A 27,821-nucleotide genomic window follows, 5' to 3' on the forward strand; every position below is an offset into this window, starting at 1 on the left:
TCCTGTTTACCTCTTCATGTTCCACTGGAGTCCTGTATTTGAAAGTCAAATTTTCTCTTTAGCTCTGGTCTTTTCATCAACAATGCTTGAAAGTCCTCTATTTCACTGAATGACCATTTTTCCCCCTGAAGGATTATACTCAGTTTTGCTGGGTAGGTGATTCTTGGTTGTAATCCTATCTCCTTTGCCCTTCAGAATATTGTATTCTATGCCCTGCGGTCCTTTAACGTAGAAGCTGCTAAATCTTGTGTTATCCTGATTGTGTTTCCACAGTACTTGAATTGTTTCCTTCTGGCAGCTTGTAATATTTTCTCCTTGACCTGGGAACTCTGGAATTTGGCTACAATATTCCTAGGAGTTTTCCTTTGGGGATCTCTTTCAGGAGGAGATCCGTGGATTCTTTCCATTTCTATTTTGCCCTCTGGTTCTACTATATCAGGGCAGTTTACTTGATAATTTCTTGAAAGATGATGTCTAGGCTCTTTTTTTGATCATGGCTTTCAGATAGTCCAATAATTTTTAAATTCTCTCTCCTGGATCTATTTTCCAGGTCAGTTGTTTTTCCAATGAGATATTTCACATTGTTTTCTAATTTTTCATTCTTTTGGATTTGTTTTACAGTGTCTTGATTTCTCATAAAGTCACTGTCTTCCAATTGCTCTATTTTAAATTTTAAGGAAGTATTTTCTTCAGTAATCTTTTGGACTTCCTTTTCCATTAGGCCAATTTTTCTTTTTAGGGCATTTTTCTCCTCATTGGCTTTTTGGACCTTTTTTGCCATTTGGGTTAGGCTGTGTTTTAAGGTGTTATTTTCTTCAGTATTTTTTTGGGTCTCCTTTACCAAGCTGTTGACTTGTTTTTCATGATTTTCTTGCATCACTCTCATTTCTCTTCCCAGTTTTTCTCTACTTCCCTTACTTGCTTCTCAAAATCCCTTTTGAGCTCTTCCTAGGCCTGGGACTGATTCATATTTTTCTTGGAGACTTTAGATGTAGGAGCTTTAATTTTGTTGTCTTCTTCTGGTTGTATATTTTGATCTTCTTTGTCACCAAAGTAAGATAATATAGTCTGACTCTTTTTATGCTGCTTGCTCATGATCCCAGCCAATTACTTGAGTTTTAAACTCTTTGTTAAGGTAAGAGTCTGCTTGCAATGTGGACAGTGTACTTTCCCAAGCTTCAGGGGTTTGTGTAGCTGTTTTCAGAGATACTTGTAGGGACCTGTAAATTTTCAGTTCTTCCAAGGTGGTATGATAAGGGGCGAGGTGTTTACTCCTTTCCTGGCCTGTGAGCACAAGTATTCCTTTCTCCCATAACTGTGAGAAGGGGTTCCTCTCCAGAGCCACTACAAGTTCCACCACGCCAGCGCTCCTCCTCACCCCAACCCTGCCGCCCAGAACTGTGACCCAGATCCACACACAGGCAAAGCAAGAGATTCCTGCCTCAGCACTGGCAAAGAGATACCTGCAATCCCTCTCTGGTCAGTCACTGGATTCCCCCTCAGTCTGTGGGCTGGAAGCTCCGGAAGCAGCTGCCCCCCCCCCCCATCCAGGGCCATGCTTTTGGGGAATGGAGCTGAAACTCTGCCTTCCTCTCTGACAACCGACAGAAACAGACTTTTCCCACTGACCTTCTAAGTTGTCTTTGGCATTGATGGATTGAGGAGTCTGGAAACCTCCACAGCTGCCTGCGATTCTGAGGCCTGCTCCAGGTTTGCTGTGGCCTGCGAGCCCACGCTGCTCTGTGCTCCCAGCCTGGCGCGATACACCTTTCTGATCAATCATCCAGGTTGTCCTGGGCTGGAAATTTGTTTCACTCTGTCTTTTTGTGGGTTCTGCTGCTTCAGAATTTGTTTAGAGCCATTTTTTATGAGTATTTGGAGGGTTTTGGAGGAGAGCTCAAGCAAGTCACTGCTTTCACTCTGCCATCTGTCTCCGCCCCCTATGTTTTTCTCTTTCAAAAATCTTTAAGTGAGATAGCTCCACCAACTGGGATATGGTGGGAGTAGGGATAGAATAGTGCAATATGTTTGAAATGATGGTGATGTATACACAAAAATATCAATAAAATGTAAAGTTTTCTCTATATGTGTGTTTGCTTTTGTTTTGTATTGATATAGAGACTTTATTGATGGTACACAACATAGGACTCTTTGCTTCTCTCTCCTCTACTATACAGGTTCCTAAGGCAAGGATTATAAATGAGAGATGAGATGCCAGTATTCAGAAGTAGGTTAGGGATACGAGTTCCTCAGGGATAGAACTCTTCTTTTAGCTGGGGATGAAGATCCTTGGTTTCTTACTTTACTTCTTGGAGACCATGTCGATCATGTGGTCTATAACTGTGTGTGCGTATCTGTGGTGTGTGTGATTTATGTGTATTATGTATGTGTGTGTATGTGTATATGTATATACATACATACATACATACAAGTAATTACTACAACCATACTCATCATACCATGACATGAAAACAAAAGGGTCATGAAGGCAATACCAGCAGTCTCAAACGTAGAAGAGCAGATGTTGTTGTTAAAGTCACAGGATACAACCTGGTCCTCTGTGTAACCCCAGTTTTGCTTCTAGGGTCTCTCCAATAGTTACTTCATCACTTTCTTAATATCATCATATTTGTCAGGCTTCTCCTGCCAAGGTCAGATCCACAACAGATACATTGGAAGTGGGTACATGGAAGATCATATCTATGAGCTTCCTATTCAGCTCAGAGATGACTTTACCCACAGCCTTAGCAGCACTGTTAGAAGAAGGGATGATGTTGTGGGCAACTTATTATGCCTCTGTGTCTCAGAGTGGCCATCTACTGTATTCTTGGTAGTGATAATAGTATAGACAGTGGCAATGAGTCCTCGCACAAAGCTAAAGGTGTCATGAATTACCTAGGTCAGTGAAGTTGGTATTTCAGGAGACACTACTGACAATCTTAAGGGAATTACTGCATTTCTCCTGTTTCAGTCTCATCATGAGCATAAAGATACTAGTGGAATACTATACCAGTAGGAACCACAGGACTTTGTGAGACAATACCCACTTGAGACCAGTGAGGACCAATGCCAAGCAGACATTACAAATCTGTTAGGAGATGTATGTGAAATAAGAAGTAAGTAGGCTCAAAGAGAGCAGAGTATTAATATTGTATGAGTAGCTGCTTACATTTTTTTTCACCACACACATCCTCCTTCTACAATGAATGTTGCTCATTTACATCTGTATAATGTGAAGAATGTAATTCTCCACGTGTGTGAACTCTTCCCATTTAATGGTATGTGTATTCATTAAAAATATTGTGGCCCAGATTTACGGAGGGAATGTTTTATTAATACTTTTTCCTTAGTAGGATGTTTGACTTAAATTGATTGTGTCTTCTGGCTGAATAAAGGGAAACATGTAACTGGGGACTCCCGAGCAATAGTTTTGAGTAAATACAGACACAGCAAAGACCTTGCATTTGTGTACCTCTGGATCCATCTGAGGGACCTACTCTGTGAGTTTCCTCACCTAGATACCCTCACCTCTGCCAGTACTTTACACTTCATAGCCTTGGATCCTGGGCAGTAAGAATCTCCAAATTTCATAAACTCCTCCTTGCTTTAGATCTCTAGGAAACACATCCTAGGGGAAAACTCAAGTTCAGTTATAAAATTGGGATTTGCTTTTACCCAAATGCTCAAAGTGAAGGCCAGGAGGATCCCAGAGTAGAGGCAGTAGAAACCATGACATAACTCCAGTTTCTCAGGGGATGGTTTTAGCTTGTCAACCTGTGGACATAAACAGAGATTCACACTCACTTTCTGGGCCCATGATATTAAACAGAGACTTTTATATTTTCTCCTGCAAGCTCAGAAAAATCAAGAAAACTAAAAATAACATGATTAGGAGACAGATGAGGCAACCCCTGAGAAGGCCTTTTCTAAAGGAGGCTTCATTTGAGTATTCAGTCATGGAAGTCACAGCTTATTCTTTGGTTCTAACTAAGGAAAAAAATATAGTTCTTTATGGGAAGAGATGAAACATTTAGCTACATGGAGATCCACGGGGAATATTTTTGAATGTTTCACTGAGTTGTTTTTTTTTTTTTGAGTTTGGCTAGAATGCTAACATTCTCCATTGTCTTGGTTTAAAGAGAAAAACAAAATCTTGACAAGGAGACTAGAGAATGGAATAGCTCTCAGCTCTTTCCCTGTACCCCTGTGGAAAGTCAAGTCTAACTGAATTAGAAACTTTGATAGCCAATGAGTATGGTCTAAATTGGTCTAGAGTCATTCTATCATCATTTTATAATTATGTCTCCATGTACGATGAATTTACATGTGTTAAGATTCACTTAGAAATGGCATAGGAGCACCTGCAATTTGGCATTCGTGTTAGGGCCTCTGTGTATCAAACACTTGATTAATAAACTCTGAAGTGCTAAAATGATTCTCTGTCATTAATCATATTCTCTTCTACCTTTATATTATCTGAAATCATTAGAGAAGAAGGCCTGAAGTGCAATCAGTTTCCAGCATGTTAATGCTATGGGGACTCTCAGGTTCCAATAGGTTAAAGAAATTAAGTGGAAAATTGAACTTAATATGTTTGTTGGGGGGAAGAATGGGGTCCTTGTTTAAAAAACCTGAAATCTCATGAAAATATGGGATCATAATGCTTTAGAGCTGAAAGAGACCTCAGAGAACATCAAGACCAATCCCCTTTATTTTGCAAATGAAGAAACTGAGAACTAGGCTATTGAAGTGATGCCTACAGGCATATAATTAGTAAGAATCAAAGACTGTATTTGAACCCAAAATCACAGCCAATTTAAGAGCTTGTTCTACTTTAATACTGTCACCTTTTCTACCAAGTAAAAATATGGGACCCAAGTGAATCTTAGAGTCTATGGAACCCAGGAGGACTATAGATTTGAGCTACCAGAATAAATGCTTCAAAGATTTGGTTCATTCAGCTTGGAGGAAACAGAAAATATGAAACTCATTTCAATTCTTTGTTGCCGTTAAGATGCAACACATGGGCATGAGAAGTTTCTTTTAATTCACCTATTATCTCATTCACATTCTTACACCTTTAATTCACTCATCAGTCAGCACAGAACTGAAAAATAATGCAGTCTTGTTGAAGGATGGATCCCTTATGAATGTTTTTTTTTTAAATTTGGATTGGCTAAGCCTAACAGTCTGTTTAAGAAAAAAAAAGCTATTTGTTATTCAATACACATGTTGTAGTAAGCTACCAAAGATAGATGAATATATAGAAACCTCTATTATGAAGAATGTATTTAAGTAATTTTCTTTCATGTCAAGGTCAAGGTCTGTTTGCAAAGCTATGAGAGCATGAATTACTGCTTAAGGGAAGGGTACATGAAGCAGAAACATATGGAACTAGACTAGATGAATCATTACGAGTGCCGGCTCATTAAGGAGAAATTGATCAGACTATAATAGGGGACTTTAGGTTTCAGAAAGACAATGGAGAAAAATATTATTGGAAATTAAACCTGACCTGAGCACATCCTTAAAGATCACAGAAACTCAGACTTTCAGAATCTAAGTAGACATCAGATGTCATCTAGTTCACTGTCATCTAGTTTAACCTATACCCCAAAAGCAACACCCACTACAACATATTGGACAAGAAGTCAGTCATTTAGTCTTTGCTTGAAGAAGTCTAATGATAAAGGAACAACTAGATTCATTCTATTTTGGAATTGTTCTAATTGTTATGAAGGTTTTTTCTTCCTTCCTTCCTTCCCTCCTTCCTTCCTTCCTTCCTTCCCTCCTTCCTTCCCTCCTTCCTTCCTTCCCTCCTTCCTTCCTTCCTTCCCTCCTTTCTTCCTTCCTTCCTTCCCTCCCTCCTTCCCTCCCTCCTTCCTTCCCTCCCTCCTTCCCTCCCTTCTTCCTTCCCTCCTTCCTTCCTTCCTTCCTTCCTTCCTTCCTTTCTTTCTTTCTTTCTTTCTTTCTTTCTTTCTTTCTTTCTTTCTTTCTTTCTTTCTTTCTTTCTTTCTTTTTCTTTCTTGCTAATTTTGACTCTGCAACTCCCACCCACCCATTACTCCAAGAACTGATAACTGGTACCCAAGCATAATAATTCAAGGCCCTTTTCCATGTGATAACCCTTCACATATTTAAAGGTAGACATTATGTGCTCCCAGAACCGTTTTTCTTCAGGCTAAACATACATGGTTTTTATAACAAATCCTCATATTGCATGGATCTGGGGTCCTTCAACATTCTAATAATAATATCAATATAGTCACTAATAGATGTGGTCTCCAAACACTTCTTCTATCCTCTATCATTATCTATCTATGTATCTCTATGACTAAAAGAATTTGGAATATAAACTTGTCTCAATAGGTGTACATACTCATTTATAAATTACAGGTGTACTACTATTCTAATAATTGTACACATTATAAAATTTATGTAAAATTAGATTTGAAAAGGATTAAATAATATTTGATCCCTGAATCAATAGGGAATCACTGTGTTTTACTGAGGAGAAGAACAACAAGGTCAAATCTGAGCTTTAGAAAAACCACTTTAGCAGTAATCTGGAAGGTGGATTAGAGTGGGGAAAGATGAGGCAGAGAGAACAATCTAAAATTTGCTTCAATAATTTAGGTTTCAGAGACAAGCCCTATGACTGTTTTTTTTTCCTTCTTCAGGGGGTGGGTGGTTAGCAAAATCTCCCCGCACTCCAGGTTTATTGATCACATTGCCTTTGGAGTCAGACCCTCCTTAGAGAGCTTTTCTCTAAGCTGACTAATGCCCTAACCAAAAAAAAAAAAGTGACTAGAACTGAACACAATAATCCAGATGTGGTCTAATCAAGGTAAGGTACAATAGGGTTATGACCTCCTTATTTCTAGAACATGTGACTTTCTTAATATAGCCTAAGGCTATATTACCTGTTACTTTTTTTGGACTTCAATCCAAAGAGTTGAGTACTATGATGTTTATAGCCTTTTAAAACCATAATTTTTTTCCTACTTTTTATCTAGCTGTGATACCTAGTTCCATCTAAGAGACATTGTCCTCCACCCCTCCTAGCTGTAAAATTTTATAATGATTTCTTTTGAATTTTATCTTATTATATATAATTTATGTTTTCATCTGTATTATCCTTTAAAATTCAGATTCTGTAATCCTTTACATCAACTATTCCTCCTAGATCTGAGTCATTACCAAATTTGATAAGGATGCCATCTGTGTTGTTGTGGGTGCTGTGCCATTTTAGTCATGTCTGACTTTTTGTGACCCCATCTAGGGCTTTCTTGGCAAAGATACTGAAGTTGTTTGCCATTTCTTTCTCCAGTTCATTTTATAGATGAGGAAACTGAGGCAAGCAGGGTGAAGTTACTTGCCCAGGGTCACATAACTAATAAATGAGGCTACTGGCTTTCTAGTAGATATACTCCTTATGGCCCTCAAGAAAAAATGGCATCATCTCTTTAGAATTTACATGAATTAATATGTTAGATTAATTATCTTTAATTTACTTATAGCTCTATCCTATAGTTTATGACCTCAAAATCATAATAATTTACATGAAACATGCAAATATAATTTAAAGTTTTCAAATTATGCTCCGATTCTCTATAGTTGCCATTAAGTCCACATGAACATTAAGGTATTTCTGAGAGGTAGTAAATTTTGGTATATCTAAGGGGTAGTGGTGGTGGTACAAATTTATATCTTCAGAGAAATCTATTTCAGAAAGTGATTTAATTTGCAATTTTATAAATATGAGATACATTTGTTTACAAGTGGATTTCAATGTAGTATGTATCCTATTCATGCATGTTCTCCTTTTATATTTTGTGGAAGGTACTTGAATATTATAAACATAATATGTCATTAGAATATCTGCCTAATATGTTTAAGAATATTCCACATACATTAAAAACACAATCACTCAATCACTGCTATATCTAGGAATGACTGCTACATCACAGATTTAGAACTGGAAAGAAACTCCTTAGATGTCATTTAGTTCAACCTCAGAATTTTATGAACAAGATGACTCAAGTTAAAAGAGGGGAAGTGATTTGCTGCCCTTCAAGGTAGTAACAGAGATATGAACACAGGTTTCCTGATTCTAAAAGTAAGGCTTTTTCTATCTCAGTATGATCTTTGGATGGATTATTGATACCATTTAGGAAAGCAGTTAAAGTAGCATGTGAGATGATCCCTAAGCAACTTCCTAACCATTTTAGCTATCCAAAAAAAAAAAGCAAAGAAGAGGAAAAAGTTTGCCTCATAAAGTACTTTTCCACTACAAATTTTCATTCAAGGATAGATGATTCTGTGAAGATTCTTATACAAGTAGGATGTTGTCCCTTTTAAACCAGAGTATTCTGATTTATGCTTTTAAATTTTTTTGCTACTCTTTGTGTTTCTACCACGTAATTTTATACTTGATAACTCCTCTTTTCTGTACCAGTTTATAGAATTGTGGATTAACCCAGATAACACTTATATTTAAGCATATTGGTGGGGTAGGGGCAGGGAAGAACTATCAGATTTTACCATATCCAAAGCAAAATAGATTATCTCTCTTCATTTTCATCCCTCAACCAATCCTCTTCTACACTTCCCAATTTCTGCCAAAGGTGCCACCATCGTTCCATTTATTCAGGTGTGTAATTCAGAGTCATCCTTTATGCCTCACTCTTCCTCAACCTGCATATCCAGCCAGTTTTCAAGTCTTATCAAGTCTACTTCCAAAATCTCTCTTTTCTCAGTCCTCTTCTATCTGTTCCCACTGCTACCGTCCTAGTTCAGGCCTTCATCGCATCTCTTCTAGATTATTTAATTAACTTCCTAACTAGTCTTCCTTCCTCCAGAGTTTCTTATTTTTCTAATTCATTCCCTATATCATTATCAAAATGATACTACTACAATATATGTATGACCGTGTTACTACCCTTCTTGAATGATTTCAGTGACTTTCTTTTAATGATAACATTAAATAGTGATTCTTGTGTTTGGATAGTTAAGGCCTCTGCAACATGAATCTAAACTCCATTTTTGGTCTTATTCTTCTGAGATTGTACTGTTCCATGATTTCTAGACATATAGTACCTCTAATATTAAAAATGCATCCATGGTTTTATTAATTTGGTTATCCTCTTCAATATCACATAGCACAACTCATCCATGCATGCCCATATTGGGCAGTATTTGACCAATTCTCCTCATAAGCTTACCACAAAGGGTCCACATCAAATGAAATGGAACCCTACCTTTTCTTGGCATCAGAAAAATGCCAAGAGAACTCAGGCTGTCCATCTGTCATCCTTCACCTCTGAGGCATAATTAAACCATTTATTTTTTCTATCATATTTCTATGGCAGTCTCTATATATGAATTATATTCCTACATAAGATATATATGTTCACTTGGATTGTCAAAATATATAGATATAAAACACATGAGTAGCATGAATAGATATATCTGGAATATAGCTTACATTTCTCCAAGGGAACTTTTGATTTCTGCCTGGAAGTGAGTAGGAGAAAAGTTATGGCTGGGTCTTTGCTCCTTACTTATCTTTACGATGAGTATCAAACTGAAAGTACATACACACACACACACACACACACACACACACACTAGTGTGACACATATATGTATATGATATGTCAGACATATATGTATGTGTGCAAATACATAAACATATTTACATGCACATACACATACTGATCTAGGTGCATATGCTCTCTGTGCGTGTGTGTGTGTGTGTGTGTGTGTGTGTGTGTGTGTATAGAGTAGTTCATAACAAAGCCATCCCTGGATAGCAGGAGAATAATTCTTATCTTCCACTTTTCAGCTTAATTCCTTCTTACTAAATGCTAGTAGACAAAATGCCCATCAAAAATAGCAAATGAGGATGGAGCCAAGATGGCAGAGAAAAGGCATCTGAGACCTTCCCAAAGCCCCTATGAACATTTTTAAATAATGTCTTAAAATGAATTGGGGAGCAGCAGGACTCACAAAAGGACAGGGTGAAATAATTTTCCAGCCAAAAACAACTTAGAAGATTGGCAGGAATGGTCTATTGCACCTGGATGAGAGTGAAGCAGTGTCCAGTGTAGGTTGTACTAGTGCAGACCTGGTCCCAGCAAACCAGGAGCAGGTCTTGGGAACCACTGAATCAGCAGTGGGAACAAATTCTTCTGGAGCTCTTAGCCCACAAGTGGTAAGGAGGTCAAATGACTGGTCAGAAAGAGATTACAGGGGTCTCTTTGCTGGTACTGGGGACAGGAGTTTGTTGCTTTGCTTTGGGTGGCAGTCCTGGGTGGCAATCCCAGGACAAGAAGGAGTATTAGCACGCCAGAACTTGTGACCACAGCGCAGCAGGGTCAGTTCTAGGGCAGAAAAGAATGCTTGTGGTTGCTCACAGACCAGATTGCAGGCTAACAGAGTAGTAAATAAACCTCTTCTTAGGTCACAATATCTTGGAAACAACTGAAAACTTACAGGTGCCTAGAAGTATCTCTGAGAACAGTTGCACAAAACCCCTGAAGGTTGAAACAGTGTTCCCTGTACTCTGGCAGCAAAGCCTCACTTTTTACCAAAGAGTTAAAGTCAAGAAATAGGTTGGAAAAATGAGCAAACAAGAGAAAAAAAATTCTGAGCATAGAAAGTTACTATGTTGACAAGGAAGATTAAAACACACACTTAGAAGACAAAAAAGGAAAGATCCTACATCCAAAGCTTCCAAGAAAAATATGAATTGGTCTCAGGCCATGGAAGAACTGAAAAAAAAATTAAAAATCAAATAAGAGAGGCAGAGGAAAAATTGGGAAAAGAAATGAGAGTGATGCAAGAAAATCATGAAAAAAAAGAGTCAACAGCTTAGTAAAGGAGGCATAAAAAATACTGAAGAAAATAATGCCTTAAAAAGAAACAAAAAACAAAAAACAAAACAAAACAAAAAACAGACTAAGCCAAATGGTAGAAGAGGTACAAAAATCCAGTGAGGAGAAGAATGCCTCAAAAAGCAGAATTGACCAAATGGAAAAAAAAAAGATATACAAAAGTTCACTGAAGAGAGAAACTCCTTATGAAGGAGAATTGGTCAAATAGAAAAAAGGCGCAAAAAACATCACTGAAGAAAAAAAATGCAAACAGTGAGTAAACCCATGAGCCAAGCAAACAGAAACCTGAGAATCTTTATATATTATAATATGTCAGAAAATGCATGAGTGTATGATCTCTTTAATAGGGAGTGAGATAAAATCTCAGCTCAACAAAGAGAGTCTTTGGTCTCACCAAATGGAAAACACCCAGCATTTCTTAGGGGGCAACCCGGAAATCAAGGACAAATTGAGATAGTGACTTTCCTAAATGTCTACAACTTCCAACGTTTTTCTTAATCTTCATGTGTTTCTCTCAAAAAGTTTCTCAAACCACATTTGCTTCTCCCTCAAGAAACTCTGCCTCCAGCTCCTCCCTTTATTCAGGTATCTATATAATATTGCCTCAGCATTATTTTGATCACTTTTATAAATCATATCTCTCACATACAAATAGCATATGAAATCCCCCAGACTTAATTGGAAGCTTAAATTATATCTATTTTTATTCTTCTTTGAAGTTTCTAATCCCTATTACCTGTGCCTTTGTACTGTCTACCCTCCCCTGCAAGCCTGGAATACATTTTCTTCTCATAGCCATACCTCTTAGAATTCCTAGTTTCCTTTAATACTCAGACAACCTGGAAATCAAGGACATGTTCAGGTGGTGGCTTCCCCTAAATGTCTCCAATTTCCAAAGTCTTTCTTAATCTTCATGTGTCCAGAATTCCTAGTTTCCTTTAGTATCCAGTTAAAGTGCCGCATTATACATGAAACCCTTCCAGATTTTCTCAATTGCTAATACAGAAAAAAGTATCACGTATCTGTTCTTTTTTTTCTACATACCTACACATGGCACCTATATATATAAGCTTTATGAAGAAAAGAATATTTCATTTTGTCTTTGTATTCCCATTTTCTAGCATATGTATGTTTAGTGTCTCACAACCATTTAGCAATGCCAGTAGAATATTGAAATTAAAATTATAGACATTTGATTGGAGATGATGTTAGAGGTCATTAAAGGAGTTTTGCAATTTCTTGAAGGAAATCTCCTCCCTCTTTTTCTCCTGCTTAATTATCAGAACAACCCATTGCCCTTTTTCACTCTGTCCCAGATATATAAGTTGAGGAATAAGGTTCATGTATTGTCCATCTAACTCATATGGCATAATCTGTTCAATAGACAGCCTTCATTCAAAAGCTACTGTCCCCATATTAAATTCAATTCAATTCCAAAAACACATAATCTGTTTGTAGACATTATCCAAAAAAAGGGCATACATATGTTTGTTTGTATGTATGTTTGTGTGTGTGTTTGCATGAGTATGGTATATGAGCTCTATAGGATGTCGACCTAACAGCATCTCCTAGTAAGGACAATAGGCATTTGACATCTATATGCTTTGTCCTGTATATAACAATAGACAAAACTTTTTTGAGTGATTGTGGCTCCTGTTCATAAGATCCTGAAATATTTAAGAGGTTGACATAATTAGTACATGTTATCCACAAACAGGAACATGTAGAGGATCTCAGCACATCTTGAAAATCCCTCTTGGCCTTGTAGTCAGTGCTTATTATCTCAATGACAGTGCTAAATATCTCAAGTAATCTACATCTCCTAGTTTTGTCTAGCTTAGTGTTAATTATATGCATGACTATAAGCAGGCTAAATCACATTAGGAATTAAGCTTTAAATAGGAGAAATGTTAGAAAATAAGCATATGATCGAGTGAAAAAGAAAATAGGCTGGCCTTAGAGCAGGAATGAGTAATGCCTTGTGTCTAGTTGTTGTACTCCATCGTTAGCCTTACAATGCCAGAAGAATGTGAGGAAGTCCCTTGACATGTTGTATACACTCCTTGTTCAGATATATGGGAAAACAGAAAAAGAGTTACATAAAGCAAGCAGGAAAGTTTGGACTGTGTCCTACATTATTAAAAGAAATACACATTTTGATGAGTTCAAAGACCTGAGAGAATACTAAAGTACAGGTTTCATCTTACTCCATTTGGTTCATCTGGCTGCTACGTTCCTTCCAACCTATATCAAAATCAATGACTAGACTAAGCAGTAAGATAACTAGCATCAAAAGTTCTCATGGAACTAGTTTAGTCATTAACTTTCTCCAGTTATAGTAGTAGCAAGTAAGAACAAAGCTCGGCTATGTTGTCTAAACCATCATTGCGTTGGCTGATAGGTCATGGTTTTTCTGAATATTAGAAGGGCATTTCTTATCTTTTGTGATAATATGGTAGATATCATTTCTGCCAAGAATATATGGTGTTGTTTACTTCAGTTCTTGCTTCTGTATACCAAGCTAATGAAACTTGTACTAGTAGACAAAGAGGTATTTGCATTTTAACAAGGTCTGAAGTATTGGGCAAAATAAACAAAGCCCCTGGAGAAAGATTCAAGCTTTAGAGAGGAGATGGTAAGACTTGGGTCTTCCTCTTGCCCATGAGGTTACACTGTGCACAATAACAATGAAGGGAGGAAGGAAAGAGGGAAGGAAGAAAGGAAAGAAGGAAGGAAAGAAGGAAGGGAAGAAAGAAGAAATAGATGAGGATTTATTTAACATCTACTATATGCTAGACATTGCTTTAAATAGCAAATATTGCCTATTTGATCCTCAACAACAATGCAGGGAGAAAGGTGCTATTGTTATTTACATTTTACAGTTGAGGAAACTAAGGCAAACAAGTTAAATGCCTTTGTCCAGTGCCACACAAGTGGTTGAGGCTAGATTTGAATTCAGGTCTTCCTGAATCCAGGCTCTGCACTCTATCTACTGTGCCACCTAGCTGCCTCCAACAAATAGGTCCCCCTATTTTGCTGGTGTGTATAGTTGGCCCTGAAGAGAAAATAGCTGGATAGTCAATATTTGGAGATCATTCATGCTCTGTTTTTGCCCCTATCATTGGTGAAACTTGGGAAAGATAGCATTAAGTGATCACCTGTAGAAAGGTACCTACAGGAAGTTAGTAGGAGCTCTGCAAAGTTTTGATTCTTTCCTAAAAAAAAAGGCAATGATCAAACCCAGAGGAGGAAATCTGTCTGTTATTGTTTCAAATGAGGAAGCAACACCAGCTGCAGCAGCAGGAGAAGAGGTGATTCCTTTCCAGAAGTCTTAGCTGGGCTGGCTTTGGAATCTAGGGCCACTGGTGCCTGGGAGCTATTTAAACAGTCTAAAAAATCATTGGAGAATCCCAGGTGGCCAAAAAAGGCTCAATTTATTCTTCATCAAGAATTCCATTTTGATTTCTCTCTATCACCAGCTTTAACGTGTTTGTGGACATCAGAGTTTTAGTATTTAGCCTGAGCCTATTTGAAGGGAAAATAATATATATATATTTTTTTTTACTTTGCAAATGGAATGGGAATTATAGCCTGTGGATTGTTTTGATGAATGAGGAGAATCAGGGCCATAATAACCATGGAGTGGGGAGGGGGTCAAGAGTGGGGAGTTGTCCCACTGAGTGATACTTAGGCCTCTGGCAGAAGTTCTCCATTCCTCCCTCAAACACATCTGCACCGAAGCTTGCATTTTTGTGAGACCGATAATGACTTCTTGGGTCCCATTAGTAGAAAACTTCTTCCTATAGCCCAGAGGAAGAACAAGAAATACTAAATAGTTATACATGAACTGTAAGCTCCCATCATAATATTCCTTAGTTGCCTTAGCTCAAATTTGCCAATGCTGTTAAGCTTTTAGACTTTCTCATAGGCTTTCTTTCTATTTCTGAGTGGATCATGGTGTTTGCAGGTCTTCCCTGCTTCTCATATAACTCCCCTTTCTATAACACTTATGGAGTACTGTGTTCACGGTGACCCGATGAGGTAGGGAGAGAGAGAGAAGTGTTTCCTCTATTTTAGGGAGAGGGAACTCCCACTGTGAGAACTGCTAACTGATGCTGATCTATAGCTGGTCTATAACTTAGAGTCTTACAGAGTTGCCTGAGGCATTGAGAGGTTAATTGACTTGATTCGTCTATATCATGAAATAATAATAACTCATACGCCTTTGGAGCTTTAAGCCTCATAAAAAGTGCTTTCATCATGCTACCTCTGGGAGGAAGATTGAACAGGTATTATTTTTCCCCTTTTGCAAGTGGAGAAGGCAAAGGATTAGAGAAGTTAAGGATATTGCCCATATTCACACAAATAGATTGTGTCAGAATTATGATTTGAACCCAGAGCTTCAGAATCTAAGTATAGCAATCTTTTGAGTTCCACCACAGTTTGTATGAAGTCATGTTTCAGGTCATATGAGGTTTTCCAATTTTGATAAGAAATAGATCTGTTATGTGTAATCAGAATAGTTAGCCACTTTCATGATACAATTTGAGGATTGTTCAAAGATTAGTCTAACAAACATGTAATTCTTTTTCTTTTTAAAAATATTTATTTAATTAAATGTTTCCCAATTCCATGTAAAAATACTTTTAACGATCATTAAAAAAAGTTCAAAATTATCTCCTTCCTTCCTGTTCTTCCCCCATCATTGAAAAGGCAGGCACTTTGATTTTGATTAAACATGTGAGGTCATCTCAAGCATATTTCCATATTAACCATGTTTCAAAAGGAAACACAGAAAAATATAACAATAAAAATAAAGTTTAAAAATGCTACAATCTGCATTCAGATTTCATCAGTTCACTCTGTGGAGGTAGATACTATTTTTTATCCTGAGTCCTTTGGCATTGTCTTGATCAGAGTAGCTAAATATTTCAGTTTAACATCCTTATCCTATTGCTATTACTGTGCACAATGTTTTCCTGATTCTACTCACTTACATGAGGTCATATAAATTTCCCCAGGTTTTTCTGAAACCATCCACATCATCATTTCTTATAGCACAATAGTATTCCATCACAATTATATACCACAACTTGTTCAGCCATTTCCCAATTCATGGGCATCCCTTCAATTTCCAATTCTTTGACACCATGAAAAGAGATACTATAAATATTTTTGTCCAAAAAGGCCATTTTCCCTTTCTTTGATCTCTTCAGGATACAGAACTAGTAAATGTTATTACTGGGTCAAAAAGTATGCAGTTTTATAGTCCTTTGGTTGTATTCCAAATTGTTCTCCAGAATGGTTGGGCTAATTCACAACTCCACCAACAGTACATTTATTGTTGTTGTTCAGTCATTCAGGTTTATCCAACTCTTCATGACCCTATGGACCATAGCATACCAGGTCCTTCTATTCTCCACTATCTCTCAACGTCTATCCAAGTTTATGTTCTTTGTTTCCATATTATCTATTCATCTGATTCTCTGCCTTCTCTTTTTTTCTTTTTCTTTCAATTTTTTTACCAACATCAGGTTCTTTTAAAATGAATAACACCTTCTCATTATGTAGACACAATATTTAAGTAGCAGTTTCAGTGTTTGACTTCCCAATAAAAATCCTGAATTAATTTATTTACACATTGATTGGTTTGATCTTCTTGTTATCCAAGTGACTCTCAAAAGTCTTCTCCAGCATGACAATTTGAAAGTGTCAATTCTGTGCTTTCCTTTATGGTCCAACTTTCACGGAAATACATTGCTACTGGAAAAAACATAGCTTTGACTCTGTGTACCTGTATTTGGAAGGTGATGTCTCCGCTCTTTTAGTGTTTTGTCCAGATTTGCCAAAGCTTTCCTTCCAAGGAACAAACATCTTTTAATTTCACGGCCATAGTTGCCATCTGTAGTGATCTTTAAGCCAAAGAATATAAAACCTGACACTGTTTCCATTTCTTCTCTATTTGCCAAGAAATGACGGGACCAATTGCTAAGATCTTAGTTTATGTTTTATGTTAAACTTTAAGCCAGCTTTTATGCTCTCCTCTTTCAGCTTCATCAAGAGGCTTCTTAATTCCTCTTTACTTTCTGCCATTAGGGTGGTACCATCTGCATATTCGAGATTGTTTATATTTTTCCTGGCAACCTTAATTCCAGTTTTTGATTCATTAAGCCTGGCATTTTGCATTTTGCATATAAGTTAAATAAATAAGGTGAAAATATATAGCCTTGTTGTACTTTTTCCTATCTTAAACCAATCAGTTGTTTCATGTTCACTTCTAACTGTTGCTTCTTGGCCTTCATATAGATTTCTCAGGAGAAAAATAAGATAATCTGGTACTCCTGTCTCTTTGAGAACTTTCCACGTTTCATTGTAATCCACACAGTCAAAGTTAAGTGTAGTCAATAAATGAGAAATTGATATTTTTTTTCTGGAACTTCCTTACTCTCCCCATAATTCAGCAAATGTTGGCAATTTTGTCTTTAGCTCTTCTGCCTCTTTGAAATCCAGCCTGCTGTTCTGGTGAATCTCAGTTTACACATTGCTGAAGTCTAGTTTGCAGAATCTTAAACAAAATCTTGCTGGTGTGTGAAATAAGTGCTATGTTCAGTAATCTGAACATTCCTTGGCATTACTTTTCTTAGGATTGGGATGTAAACTCATCTTTTGTGATCCCAGTGGCCACAGTTGTTTTCCATATTTGATGACGTATTGAGAGCAGCACTTTAACAGCATCATCTTCTAGGATTTTAAATTACTCATCTGTGATTCCATTATGTCCACTAGTCTTATTGTTAACTATGCTTCCTATGGCCTATTTGACTTAATTCTCTAAGATGTCTTGCTCTAAATTTGTATGCTGCAACTTTTCTGAAATCTTTAATTGTTTCAACTAGTTTTTGAGTTGAAGCCCTAAGATTCTCTGAGTTTACCATCACATCATCTGCAAAGGACAGTTTTGTCTTCATTGCTTATTGTAATTTGTGTAATTTCTTTTCTTTGTCTAATTGCTATAGCTAACTTTTCTGGTACAATATTGAATAATAGTGGTGATAACAGAAATCCTTATTTCACTCCTGATCTTATCGAGAAGGCTTCAAGTTTATCCCCTTTAGAAATAATGCATGCTGATGGTCTCAGAGAGATGCTACTTATCATTTTAAGAAAAGTTTCACTGATTCCTATGCTTTCTAATGTTTTTAATAGAAATGGGTGTTGTATTTTTCAAAAGCTTTTTCTGCATCTATTGATATAATCATATGATTTTTGTTGACAAGTGCATTATTCATTATATTCCTATGGTACCTACATTCTCCACAGTTATTTTTTGGAATGTTAGAAGATTCTTACTTAAGTTGCTAATATGTAACCAGGATTTATGGTATCTTGTTGAATTCAACACAAAATTTCTCTACTTCTTCCCCTTATGAAGTAGATATTAGTGCATAAGCAGATATTAAATTCAGTCTAGGGTTTTACTTTTATCTGTTGTTCACTTATTTATTTACTTAGCCTTTCATTTAGTTAGGTAGGTAGTTTAGCTAACTAACTTTTTAGCTGTCTAAAGACCCTCATGTGTCTGATATAATTCTGTTCCTGTTAGCCTTTGGGCTCATACCAACTTTACCAAGTCCTTTTTTTGAATCTTTAAATGCAACTTTTGAACCAACTTTCCATTTAATTGTAAATTCTCACTTCATTTGTGGCATGAATGCCAATATTGAATTGGCTAAGTTCTTAGGTAGTCTGTCTACCTACCTACCTACCTATCTATCTATCTATCTATCTATCTATCTATCTATCTATCTATCTATCTATCTATCTATCTATCTATTTTGGGAGCAGATAAATGATTGCATAGAATACTCATTGATTGAATTAATACCTATGGGAAACCTTGATTTAGGGAGCATGTGGAGAGAGAGAGTGAAGTTGTATACTTGGGCTTTACTTCAGAAGATCACAGGACCCAATAGAAGCTTGCTTAATGGATACATGGAGGAGAAATACCAAGTTTTCTTTTTTTTCCAGCAATTTATAGCAGAAGTTTAGTGAACGCAGTAGGAGATGTTAGGCAAATCACTGAACTTTGAGTCAAAAAACCTGGGATCAGCTCCTGTATGAGATCCTTACTGGCTGTGAGATCACCAAGTTTCCTTGCTTGTAAAATACGGATAACAATACTTGCACTTTCTACCTTAAAGTGTTGTTATGAAGAGAACATTTTTCATATCTGAGTACTTTAGAGACATGTGAGTTATTATTTAAATTATTTAAATCACTCATTTAGACCCATGTATAGCAAGCTAATCACTGTCTTCCTCCATTGCAATTCTCACACAATATTCACATTAATAGGTAATCATCACAAAAAAATTATGATTAATCATAGTTTTATGTCAAAGGTAAAATGCTTTAAAAGAAAAAAAAGTGAATAGCTATAAACAGGCTTAAATAGCAGAGTAACTTTGAAGCAAATGCTTGCCATCTCTGATTGGAACTACAGACAAAGAGTGAAGGGAAAATTGAAATATATCTTTTACTCAGCCTCTTTGTAGAGAGGTTTGAGTAGATAGAAGCAAATTAGCTCTTCAGGATATTATTTGGATAACCGATTCTTAATAATCATTCAGTCTTTACATACTCAGACTCCCTGGTAGGTTTACATGCTTTTTTCTCCATCAACATTCTCCTCTGTCTATCTCTTTCCCCCCAAAAAAAATCCTTAATCTCTTCTGGTTAATTGCCATGTTGCTTAGACCCTCCCCCAGAGCCCTGGTCCTCCTCATCTGGACTGCAATCTAAATCCAAGAAGTTCTATTCAGCCTATGGAGTGTTAATACTTGTCATACATTTCTCTGTGTCCTCGAATAACTTAAATTATATTAGTGTGAACAAAGTTATAGAAATGAGAGAGTATGGGATGTGGACATGAAATAGACAGTGGTCCCCAATTTGCCTGGAGTACAGACTGTGTAATTAGCAGCATTAAGAAATAAAGTTGGAAGAGTAAAGTTTTATTCACATTATGAAGAACCTTGAACACCACTAAGGAGTCTGAATTTGACTTGGTATCCATTAAGGAGCACCAGAAGATTTTTGGAGTAGAAAAACAATATGTCCAGATTGCTCTTTTTTTCTATTCTTCAAGTCTCAATTATTACAAATATCCTATCCTCCCTATGTCCCCCACCCAAGATTCCAAACTCAGGTCCAATTATTATTTCTGGACAAGTTGCATCTAGGAGCAGAGGCTGTGGTAAAAAAGATATCATATTACCAGCACAGTGCCTGGCATATTAATAAACTACAAAATGATTAAACTACAAAATCGTTCTGAATCATCTACTTGCCCCAAAAGCATATCAGTGCTACTTTTTGTTGGCTATTCAAAGGCCAGAGACCTGAACAGTTTACATCTCTGCTCTGTCTCATGAAAATCTAAGGCCTTTTGAGCCTAGGGATGATATTTGTACTTCTTTACATCCCATAGAAAACCTTTATGCAGCCTTTACTAGGTATTTAAATTAAAGTGACAGAAAAAGAAGGGGGGCAGAAGATAAACTGCAGGGAGGGCTAGGTGTGGAATCTAGTTTCTTGAGAGTATTAAATAAAATGTTAAAATAGAATCAGAAGATGGAGAAGGATATTCAGTTCAGGGAGAACTATTTAGAGATCAGAAGGTGTGTTATCAGAACATTCAGCAAAATGACCTCTTCATTCTCATTGTTCAATTTTAGCCTCTTGTACTGCCGGTCTATATTGCCTGCCCTAGTTTTATCTTTATATCAAGCTTAATGATAGTGAACCTTTGTGGACTTGTATACATAGCAAGCAGCCAGTTAATAAGAATTTATTAAGTGCCTACTATATGTCAGACATTGTGCTAAGTCCTGGGAATACAAAGAAATGGGAAAAAAAAGTCCCTGCCCTCAAGGAGCTCCAAATTTAATATATAGCATACATACACTAATAGTTCTTTCATGGAGTTTAATTCACTTTAATGAATATTTATGCAGAGCTTACTATGTGGAGGGCATTTTGATAGGTGCTGGGGGAAATGCAAAGGTATTTAATTCTAGACCTTTCTTTCCTGGATTTTATAGTTTAAGTAGGAAAAATGAAACCTATATGAATATTTCAAAGACAAAGCAGATCATGAGTTTTTCATCTAGTAGGTAGATACAAAGTTCAACATTAGGTCCACATGAGGTAAGATCATTTTGACTAGGATCATTTTTGAGGAAGGCTTCATGAAGAAAGTTAGGTTGTAAGAGATAGCATTGCAATAGATAAGGATAGTAGGGTGAGTAATTTGTTTTTTCCTAGGGCAGCTAGGTGGTACAGTGGACAGAAAATGGGGCTTAGATTCAGGAAGACTCATCTTCTGAGTTCAAATCCAGCACCAGATATTTATGAGCTGTATGACCCTGGGCAAGTCACTTAACCCTGTTTGTTTCAGTTTCTTTATCTGTAAAATGAGCTGGAGAAGGAAATGGCAAGCTACTCCACTATCTATGCCAAGAAAATTCCAAATGGAGTCACAAAGAGTAGGATGCAACTGATACAACTGAATAACAAAACCAGATGGTAGAATGGTGAGTAGCCTAATTTGACTGAGGCATTAAACATGTGGAGATCAAATGCAAAGAAATGAAACATGAGACACAACAAAGATGCCTCATATTATCCAACTCTTTTTAAAAATTCTTATATCATTCATGTAGCTGGAAGTGGGGGAGCTAGAATAAGATCATCTACATTCTTTAGGACTCACAAAATTATCAGAGATGATTCTTGTGCTAGTAAGTTCTTGGAGCACCAAAGCATTAACCATTCTTTGCTTTTATTGAAATCTCTAAGCCCTTAGGTATAAAGGAAAAGAAATCATCTTTAAAAGACATATAACTGTTGTGGAAAATCACAATATTTAGACCTGTCTGATGCATGAAGATAGAAGGGACTGAGGCAGGTGGAAAGGAGAGCAATTATCCTCACTTACAAGCCTTCCCAACAGCCAGAGGATTCATTGATTCTTTTGTATGATATGTTACAAAAAGGGAAGTTGAACACCCTTTCTACTCCCTGAAAACACACGATGCCAAATCTTGAGATGAGACTGGCAGAATCGGTTTGTATACTATCTTCAGAATTAATCAAACTTAGCAGTTTCTTTGTTACACATAGTTCTCTGAAGTCCTCACAGAAACTCGGAGAGCAATTGGCGGCAAAGCAATAGCAATCCTACTAAAATGACTAAAAATATTCAATATATTTCTGGTAAAAGAGAGTAGAAGCTATCTTTCTTACTGTCAAAGAGCTGGGAGGCTGGCTAACACTTTTAGGTTCATAATCAATATTTGGAGCTGGCCCTCAGGTCAGTGTCTCTTTTCGTGCTGCTGTTTTGGCCATACTTGGTATTTATACAAAGAACAGTTGGCCTTGACTTGTTCATTATTTGTAATTAATCTAAAAATGGCAGAAGTCTCAGGCTATGCAAGAGATCTTAGACTTTTCTAAGGTTTGAGATTTCTTTTGCAAAGAGTTCTTGGTTCTCTTGGCTACTCCAGGTATAATTGAATGCTATTTGCTATCCATCAATAAATTAACATTTATTTAGCTCCTACTATGTGATAGGTACACTGAGGATACAGAAAGAAGCAAATGACAGTACCTGCATTTAAGAAGCTTTCAATCTAATGGAGGAAACAACATGCAAACAAATATATACAAAGCAAGCCATATACAAGATAGGAAATAACTAACAGAAGTGAATTGTTTTTGATTTAAATTATGAAATGGGGGCAGGCATACTTGGTTCATTGGTTACTCACCCAGAAATACCATGATTGGCAGTGGGAAAAGGGACAATTTAATAAGGCACAAAGACAAACGACAACAAATGGGGAGGTACACAGATGTAGTAGATGGTGGTATGGGGACAGGGAATGGGGTGATGAAGGAAAGAAGCATGGAAAATAGGATTGGGAAGGGGAGATGCAGAGAATATCACTAATGTAACCATGGATTACAGTTGGTAGCACTAGACAGCCTGGACACTTAGGAGATGGAATAGTGCTTGGTGGGGAGAAGGGGTTTGAGGTCTTAGGTTTTTGTTTGTTTGTCTTATGGAGAATCTATACCACCTTGGTTTAATTCTTTAACACATCCAAATTATCTCAAAGTTATCCGTAAAACTTCAAAGTCTTCATCTCCAAGTTATTAGCCCCTTTTTATGTTCTGCTGTTCTAGAGCTGCAGTGGTCTGGGATTTTTTTCTGGGATTTATATATCATAGCCAGAAATTTTGACAATCAGCTCCTAGATTTGGTGCATATTAATAGGATGTGAATATTAGTTAATATATGATGTAACTTGTAAATTATGCTCCTTTGATCTTTGGGATGGTTTGTACGTGACTTCCAGGTCTCCCTTTGCAATCTTATTTCCTGCTAACATTTGCTATTCTTACTAGGGAAGGTTGGAGCTGGTGGTGGTGAGGAGGGGTGTGTTGCACTGTGCAAGGAGAGGAGTGTGGTTCTGTGTGGGTGAGCAGGCAAAACAGGCCTCAGCAAACCTGGAGCAGCCCTCAGAGGAATGAATGATGAGCAACTGTGGCAGTTTACAGACTTATCAACCCATGAAAGCCAAAGACAACTTAGAAGGTCAGCAGGAAAAGTCGGTGACTGTGGTGAAAGAGAAGCTCTGTTCCAGCCCCAGTCCCCGCAACTCTGGGGCAGCAGCTACTTCCAGAGCTTCCAGACCACAGACTAAGGGGGAATCGAGTGCGTGATCAGAGGGCAATTGCAGGGATCTTTTTGCTGGTGTTGAGGCAGGATTCTCTTGCTTTGCCCATGCTTGGATCTGGGTCACAGTTCCGGGTGATGGTCCTGGGGCAAGGAAGAGTGCTGGTGTGATGGAGCTTGTAGTGGCTTTGAAGAGTAAAAATCCTCCTCACAGTTCCAAGGCAGAAAAGAGTGCTTGTGGTCACTCATAGACCAGAGAACAGACCAGGAAAGGAGTAAACGACTCGCCCCTTATCTTACCAACTTGGAAGAATGAAAATTTGCAGTCCCTAGATGTATCTCTGAAAACAGCCACACAAAACCCCCAAAGCTTGGAACAATACATTCTCCACACTGGAAGGAAACCTCTACCTTAACAAAGAGTTTATAACTCAAGTAATTGGCTGGGATCATGAACAGACAAAGGCACACAAAAGTCAGACCATAGAATGTTTCTTTGGTAACAAAGAAGATCAAAATATACAACCAGAAGAATACAACAAAGTCAAAGCACCTATATCCAAAGCCTCCAAGAAAAAAATGAATCAGTCCCAGGCCATGGAAGAGCTCAAAAAAGATTTTGAGAACCAAGTAAGATAAGTAGAGGAAAAACTAGGAAGAAAAATGAGAGTGATGCAAGAAAATTATGAAAACAAGTCAAGAGCTTGCTAAAGGAACCCCAAAAATACTGAACAAAATAACACCTTAAATAATAGCTTAACCCAAATGGCAAAAAAGGTCCAAAAAGCCAATGAGGAGAAGAATGCCTTAAAAAGCAAAATTGACCAAATAAAAAAGGAAGTCCAAAAGCTTACTGAAGAAAATACTTCCTTAAAAATTAAAATGGAGCAATTGGAAGCTAGTGACTTTATGTGAAATCAAGACATGGTTAAACAAATTCAAAAGAATGAAACAATAGAAAACAACGTGAAATATCTCATTGGAAAAACAACTGAGCTGGAAAATACATCCAGGAGAGATAATTTAAAAATTATTAGACTATCTGAAAGCCATGATCAAAAAAAGAGTCTAGACATCATCTTTTAAGAAATTATCAAGGAAAACTCCCCTGGTATTTTAGAAACAGAGGGCAAAATAGAAATTGAAACAATCCACCAATCAGCTCCTGAAAGAGATTCCCAAAGGAAAACTCCTAGGAATATTGTAGCCAAATTCTAGAGCTCCCAGGTCAAGGAGGAAATATTGCAAGCAGCCAGAAAGAAACAATTCAAGTATTGTGGAAACACAATCAGAATAACACAAGAATTAACAGTTTCCATATTAAGGGACCACAGGGCTTTGCATATAATATTCCAAAGGGCAAAGGAGATAGGATTACAACCCAGAATCACCTACCCAGCAAAATTGAGTATAGTTCTTCAGGGGAAAAAAATGGATATTCAGTGAAATAGAGGACTTTCAAGCGTTCTTGATGAAAAGACCAGAACTGAATAGAAAATTTGACTTTCAAATACAAGACTGAAGTGGAACATGAAGAGGTAAACAGGAAAGAGAAATCATAAGGGACTTATTAAGGTTGATCTGTTTACAGTCCTGCATGGAAAGATGATATTTGTAACTCATGAGACCTTTGTCAGTTTGTAGTTGGAGTTGAAAAATATATATGTATATATACGTACATAAATACATACATACATACAGATAGATAGATTGATAGATAGATAGACAGATAGATAGATAAATAGATAGATAGATAGATAGACAGACAGACAGACAGACAGACAGACAGACAGATAGATAGATAGATAGATAGATAGATAGATAGATAGATAGATAGATAGATAGAGGGCACAGAGTGAGTTGAAGATAAAGGAATGATATCTGGAGAATAAAATTAAGAAGTGAGAAAGGATTATACTAGGAGAAAGAAAAAGGAAGAAGTAGAATGGGGCAGATTATTTCACATAAAACAAACAAGAAAGACTTTTACAGTGGTGGGGAAGCAGGACAAGGTGAGAAGGAATGAGTGAATCTTATTCTTATCGGATTTGGCTTAAGGAGGGAATAACATACACACTCAATTAGATATGGAAATCTATCTTACCCTACAGGAAAGTAGGGGAGGGAAGGGGATAGGAGAGCAGGGGGATCATAGAGGAGAGGGCAGATTGGGGGAGGGAGTAATCAGAAGCAAATACTTTGAGGGAAGGACAGGGTCAAAAGAGAGAATAGAATAGATGGGGGTGGGATAGGATTAAGGGAAATATACTTAATTTTTCACAACATGACTACTATGGAAAAGTTTTACATGACTATACATGTATAACCTGTATCACGTTCTTTGCCTTCTTAATGAGGGTGGGTGGGTTGGGAGAAAGGGAGAAAATTTGGAACACAAAGTTTTAAAAATGCATTTAAAAAAATTGTTTTCTTATGCAACTTGAAAATAAGATATATAGGAAATGGGGTATAGAAATCTATCCTGTCCTATAGTAAAATTGAAGGGGAAAGGGATAAGAGAAGGGGTAGAGAGATAGAAGGGAGGGCAGATTAGGGGAAGGAATATTTAAAATGCATGCCATCTTGGAGTGTGGACAGGGACAAGATGGGGAGAAAATTTGACAGTCAAAATCTTACGGAAATAAATATTGAAAACTAAAAAAACCAAATTAATTAAAAAATGAAAATAAGAAAAAAATAAATACTGTAATCTCAAAAAAAGAAAAAAAAATATTGTTCCAGTATTAAGTGATCTAAGCCATGTACTCAAGACCCTCATTTTAATATAGTCTACCTCCCAGTATGTTGACCGATCAGAGTTGATTGCCAACCTTTGGGTTGACATATAATTCTGTACCCCCAAGTCCCAATTTGAGCCAGTTCTGTACTGTAACTACCATGCAATGCATGTCAAGTCAGCTTGAGAGAAATTAAACATGGACACACAACCTCCAAAAAAGGAGAGACTTGGGTTGAAATAACAGCACAGATATTTCCTATCTGTGTGACTTTGGACAAATCACTTTAACTGTTTATCTCTCAATTTTGCCACCTGAGAAGTAAGGGAATTGGATTTGATGACACCAAGGCCCCTTCAAGCTCTAAAATTACAGTTCTCTGATCCCTGTTGCTAACCACTAGCCTATATGCATAAATAAATGCCCTTTATTTGAGGCCATTTCCAAATTTTGTATTGAAATCCTGGTGGAGATTGGTTCCTTTCTATTGCACATACATCTCTGCCTCTGGCCATTTATAATCACCATAGTTTTGTCCCCAAATCTACATGCCTCCTTAACCTATGTTTTCCATATCAAGCCCTTTGAAGTCAATGACATAACTCTGTTTTTACCATCATACCTCAAGTCAGTTCAAGTTGAATAAAACAAATACAAAATCCAAGATATAAGGGATTAATTTGCTTTACTGATAATTAAAGAATCTTAGAGCTATAAGGAAGCTCTAGACATCATCACAGATACATAGATTATTAGAACAAGAAGGAATTTTAGAGCTCCCTAAGCTCAGCTTCTTTACATTGCAACTGAGACAAATGAGTCCCAGAAAGGGAAACTAACTTCTACAAGGTTACAAAGTACCTAAATAACAGAGACAGAACATGAAGCCAAGTTTTCCATCTTTAAGCCCTTTACTTTTTCTACTAGACCATACTTGCTGCCTCCTCCAATCAGAAGAGTATATAAATCAATAGCAGAGAATTCATCTCTAGAGTTGGCTTCAAGATCTCTGGAAACAAGTGCTTCTACAAGCTGTCTGTCCACTATCATGGTGATTTGAAACCTTGAAATTCACAGCACGTTTCATTGGTGTTTTCTTTCCTAAAAGCCTGCTCTACTTATTTGCCATCCCCCTTTAAAACAGTTAATTATCTAAATGGAGCCCTATTCAGCCAAATGGGGAGAGCATCTGGTGTAGTTTCTTTCTCATAAATTTCCAACTCTTCACATGGTGGCTGGAGAATTAAGTGACCCATCAGCAGAGGGAAAATTTATGAACCTTCTCCTGAGGCAGACCAGAAGTACTGGAGAAAAAGAAAGTAATTCTCTGAATGGCAAACCCATTTTAAAAATTAGCCCTGGGGTTGGAATTTTTCCTGGGTAAAGGAACACTGATATCCTTTGGGACATCTACTGAATAGCTGGAGCTGTTAACTAAAT

Source organism: Phascolarctos cinereus, unplaced genomic scaffold, assembly GCF_003287225.1.
Source record: "Phascolarctos cinereus isolate Bilbo 61053 unplaced genomic scaffold, phaCin_HiC Scaffold_2;HRSCAF=192, whole genome shotgun sequence".
NCBI lineage: Eukaryota > Metazoa > Chordata > Mammalia > Diprotodontia > Phascolarctidae > Phascolarctos > Phascolarctos cinereus.